The following is a 5,983-nucleotide window of genomic DNA, read 5'->3' as shown; positions in this document are numbered from 1 at the left end:
GGAACTTAACAAAAAAAGGGTATACAGATGAATGTCCATTTTGTATCTGTGTATAGAAAGTGGTTAGGATAGATATATAGTTACCTTCTCTTAATGAATAGAATGATTTGTTCTAATGGTGTTTGTAGATAGGATATCATGTCCGCATGTTGTACAGCAGTTAACCACTGGGAGGAACGTATGCAATGTGTTAAATATTGAAACTGTCCTACCGATTTGATTTGAAATTGTCTCATTGATATTTGTTTATCAAAAAAATTATGGGAAAATATATAAAAAAAGTACTCAAAAGGAGAAATACAAATAGAAAGGTATAATACAAGTAAAAGGAAAGCAGGATCTCGAGGACTAACTAATCAAGAGAGGGAAAAGTGCAGAGGTAGGAAACATGACAATGTCAAGCCATACAGTTATATGTAGAAGATGGGCAAGGCAAAGATCCTGTGAATCTCCAGAAGATTTTTGAATCTAGCAGTGAATTGGAAAGATTCTCACCCTGACTAACTACATACACTGATACCTGGGAAATAAGCAACTTCCACGCAGGTGGTAATCTGTAATAGTAATTTTATGCTTGGGGTGCCTGTCATTCAGGTCTTATGAATAGGGGCTGCTTGTCATGACATGTCACTTGCTGCTGTTCTGTCTCTCGGGTAGATAATTGTTCAAAAAGAAGGGGGTTGTGAATGAAGGCAGGAGACAGGAAAAGGAATGTTGTGGGACGGTCCTGCTTCAAGGTTGTATATGGTTAGATTTTTGGACTTATGTGTAAACATAAGAAGTACATAATTCTTTATGCCTATTTTAAAAATATATTCTAATTTTTAAATGTTTTTAATCATATTCTGTAGGGACTTAGAGTTCAACATATCAATACTTGATGAAAAATACCTGTTCCATATTATGCCTAAGATGTTTGATATTCAGACAGATAGTGAGATTGAGTTTAGTAGCCTAGGTTGTATGGTAATAACAATAAACCTGTCTTCTGGTTGGTTAACAACCTAAGTTTGCAGACCAAAATTAGAGAAAAAGGAGGGCTGCAAGGAAAGCCAATATTTTGACCCTAGCCTTCTAAGGTCAATTAAGACACAGGACATATGAGAACTTGTACTGTAACGTCATGTAATTCAGTAGTATCCCAAATTTTCTGATCAAGGAGATTTTGAAGCCTAAGAGGAAAGTGATCGATGATGTAGAGTATGCCTAAAGAGAGTCACAGGGAGAGAAAACATTCTCTCAGGCTTTCACAGAGAGCACATTGGTTAAGCAATGTCCGTGACTCATACACATGGCTGACACTGAAAATGATTCTACAATCTGAGGTACAGGATCTCAGGATAAATCCTGAGGGGATTACACTGACCTTATCAGACCTAAAAGCTACAACTCTTGTTGCATAGGTCCTGCTTTACCTTGGTCTTAACCATCCAGTAAAAAGTATAAAAATAAATTATAAGAAGTAAAGCCATGGTGTTATGTTGAGCTGTAGGGGACTCAGGTCACCAATTTCTGACATTGCCAGTGAAGCGGAAGACCCAATATTATTATGGGCTACTGGGGTCTTTTAGAATATTTTGCTGAATTTACACACCTATAATATTCAAATAATGGAACTTAAGAAAAAAAAGGGATACAGATGAATGTCCATTTTGCATCTGTGTGTTCAAAGTGGTTATGAGAGATATATAGTTATATTCTCTTAATTAATAGAGGGATTTTTTTCTAATGGTGCTTGTAAATAGGATATCAAGTCTGAATCTTGCACAGCAATTAACCACTGGGAAGAATGTATGCAATGTGTTAATTGTTGAAACTGTCCTACCATTTTGGTTTGAAACTCTTTCATTGCTATTTGTTTCTCAATAAAATGTGGTAAAAATTATGCTGAGCTGTGAAAGGTTCAAGTTAACAGCTTCTGCAGATAATCCACTACTATTGTGGAGTGCTGGACTGCGTTGGATTGTTTTGCTGAATTTATGCACCTATATTATTTAGATGTCAATGAAATACCCATTTCTTTTTTTTCTTTTTCTTTTTTTTTTTTTTTGCCGAACTGGGGGTTGAACTCAGGCCCTTGTGCTTGCCAGGCAAGCACTTATTCTATTGAGCTATCTCCCCGGCCCCAGAATACCCATTTCTGCAGGACTAAACAAATAAAATGCGATACAAAGGAAGGACAATTTTGTATCTGTATATGTAGAATCGTTAGGATAGATATACAGCTACTTTCACTTAATTAAATTAAGAAGAAAGATCTGTACTAATAGTGTTTGGACAGGATATCCTCTCTGCATCTTGTACTATGGATAACCACTAAGAAGATAACAATGTACAATGTATTAATTATTGAAACTGTCTTATTAATCAGTTTTGAAGCAGTCTTATTGTTACTTGTTTCTCAATAAAATAATATAAAATAAATAAAAAAAGAAAAATATTCCATTGAGCCGTAGATAGCAGTGGTTCTGCTAGTGAAAGTGAAAGCTGTCCTACACAACAGCATCCTTCTTTCTCTCACATCAGCCAGGAAGATTGTCAAAGGTTAAGTGCAGGTTAATTGGTTCAATTTTCTTCATATTTTTAATTTTTTGTTATTTTTCATTAGGTTACAGTATTGTAATCATTTTTATATGAATATTTTTGGGTTGTAGAACTTATCATTTGAGTTTCCATTATCTCTAATGGGGAAATTCCCCTTGATATACAAGTGCTTAGGATGACAAGCATGTTTCTGCTTGCAAATGAAGGTTACACTGTACCAGTAAAAACAGAAAATAAAGCTCCCCTCCTCAATTATGTGGAAAAACTGTCTTCCATGAAGCTAGTCCCTAGAGGCAAAAAAGATGGGGCATCACTAGTATAAACAACTAGATGGTTTGAAAAAGAGAGAATAATGAAAGCAATAGTCCTGGAATAAATCTTAATACTCTTTCATGGTCTTTATTGTTAGGTTGTGTGGGATCCCACTTCATGATGAAGTTTCTTCAATATTATTTTCAGTGGGCCTTGTAATTAAGCAAAAACAAAAATGTTCTCTCTTTGCTACACTTTGGTTGCTTAGCCTACTCTTAATTCAGTAAGCATGAGTGTAAACCTTATATTCAAATCAAGTTTACAACAAATATTCCCTCTTTCAAATTTGCCTGTTGCTTCCATCCCTCCCTGGATTTCAAGATTAATTCAGTCAGCCTGGAAACAAGGCTTTTTCTTTATATGAGAAGGAAAGCATTGTTTTCTTACAAATGAATAGGAACTGCTGAAAGATGGGGATCTTTTGATCTTGAGTTCCTAAGAGTCATGGTGCTAAGAGATATTATCCACCCTTCTAGATCTTTTTAAAGATCCCTGGGCCTCCCATGTGCTATAAGGTGAGAGAGGATTTAAAGCCTTTCTGAAAACTATTCCTCACATTACTGTGGTTTTCCATTAGTAACAGAAATACCTTCTTACCATGTGTGATGCAATTTTCTTTTTTTTCTCTCCAAGGTAATGAACACAAGGAACTCCTCTAAAGAAATAGAATAGATAAGCATAAAGGTAAATATCAGATTGCGTACATCTAGCTTCAAGGACTTAAATGATTTATCCTATTACTTTCTCTTTGCTTTTTGAAGAGAATCACAGCTATGTTTAAGAGAGAATAAAGAAATTCATATTTGAAGACATGATGTCACATTTCAGTTGTTATAGCATTGTTACTAGTTATAACCAGGAGCTCTGATTTGTTTTCTCCTGAATCTGCTTGTTGTAAACTCTGCAACAACACGTCTTTTAAAAAATTAATATACAGAGTCCGCAATGCTTCCATTCCTTGTGTGGTGCTGATATGTACACCTTTTAAGTCTTTTTTCATCTCCTTTCCCCTTATCTCCCTCACCCATCTCTTGAGCCTCTTCCCATTTGAGAAGATCTATCTCACTACTTCTATCTTTTATTTTGCTTTTCATTTATAATTTGCATTTTTCATATAAGACATTTTATGTTAAATATCATGGTATGATATTTGAGCTTATGTATTGATTTCACTTAATACTATGGTCTCAAGATAGCATCCATTTTTCCTACAAATGTGTCAAGTTTATCTCTCTGTATGGCAGGGTGATATGTCTTTGTGTGTAAGTACCACATTTTTGATGCAGCAAAAGGAGTTTCTTCCTGGATTCTTGTGATGGTAGAATCCTTCCAAAAGGTGGACTGGAAGATCCACAGAACAAGTTTCTACTCTAGCTGTTATACTATTCTGATACATAGAGTGGTGCTTGGTAGAGAGTAGCCTTCATTAAATATTTGTGGAATAAATAAAACCTCAAGAAAAATTGCAGTGACCTTCCCATGGAGAGACGATGTCACTAGTGAGTTGCATGGCTGTCTGTCTTTTCATTCCATTTTTCCCCCTTTGTCCAGCCTCATAATCAAGGGAAAAAAAACATCACAAAGCCTAGGTTGACAAACCCACTATTCTTTAAGACACCAGAGTTGAAAATTTGCTACCCTTTGCATTTCTGTGTTACTCTGCAGACACATGCCAGTCAGCAGGGAACCTATCCTCAGGGCCACATGGCTTTTTCCACTGGGCCCAGGCTTTTAAATTTTCTGAGACTCAAAACATACATGCCTCCATAATTTACCTTTTAGGTACCATGGAGTTGGCTAATAAAGTATAAAATAGCAACCAGTGATTGTATTTTACTCTTATTTCATCATTAAAGAAATTCAGAGCATGTGAAGATAGGTTGGAATGTGTAAGGAAAAGTTAAGAAAGCAGATTTGTGATAAGACCAGTATGTGACCTGTAGAACAACTCTGAATTACAGTCTAAAGGAAGGAACACTGACAATTCTTTTTTCTTACCTGTGATGGCTAGGATTTTTTTCCTCCTTAACAGATCATTTTTGAACCAAGCTTAAGATGAAAAAATTCTTTAAAGAATTATGCATGATATGGAGTATGTTCTCTCCCTTGTTATCGCTGGGGGTTCCCCTGCTCATGAAGGGCAGATTTCTTGAAGGCAAGGTAGATGCAGATGATATTCGTGTCTTTGGGCATAATAGATTCTGACAGATAGACCAAAATAATTCCTTTTTAACTATGCACTTGTCTATAAATCTAGTTAGTTGGTCACCAAAGTGATGACATTTAAGATATAGTTGATACACTGTTTGTCTTAAAGAAATGTTTTAAAATTAATTCTTCAGACCTGTGCAATATTTTACCTTTGCAGTTTAATAATATCCAAATGTGCTTTTGTGAATCAAAAAACACATGTGTGTTTCTTCATAAATCAATCAGTGAGCTTTGAAAATAGAATATATTTCAAGTATGTAACAAAGGCCCTTTAAACACAATTATTAAAGCAGTATGAGGAGCTGATTTTGCTTCAGTTTTGGATTTTTAATAGACTTCATTGTTAGGTAGTAAAGACAGAAATATGCAATGCAAGTCTCTGGGTAAAAGCCAAGGCTTTTTCTTTTGTATTACTTTAAATCCTATTGTTTCTATTTGATATGCAGAATAGACCATACATATTTATAACCTGTGTAAAATTATTAGAAACTTTAATAACCATAAACTTACTCTTCTGATTTTTTATGTGCATATGCTAGCACATGAACTCACAATTTTAAATTCTGACTTTGTAAGAAATTTTTATGTACCTCTAGTACAGACATTATTGTACTTTGCATTCTTTGTGCATGACTTGTGATAAAATTATGAGATTTTTACATTTGTGGAAATAAAACTTGTAACTTGGACTTTATTTCAAAATAGGCAGCAAGTCCATCTTCATTCTGTGAATCTTACAAGTTTTATTAGTACACGCTTAATATGCAAGTACAGAATACCATTTTTATTTTTTTTACTTTCCAAATAATTTTATTATATTTTACTTAGCTTTTATATAAAATGTGGGACTGGAGAGATGGCTCAGTGGTCTAAAGCACCTACTTAGAACAAGCTTAGCAAAAGCATCAGGGACCGC

The sequence above is a fragment of the Octodon degus genome, unplaced genomic scaffold (assembly GCF_000260255.1).
Source record: "Octodon degus isolate 3935 unplaced genomic scaffold, OctDeg1.0 scaffold00088, whole genome shotgun sequence".
NCBI lineage: Eukaryota > Metazoa > Chordata > Mammalia > Rodentia > Octodontidae > Octodon > Octodon degus.
The sequence above is the reverse complement of the archived record's forward strand: the minus strand, read 5'-3'. Positions refer to the sequence as shown.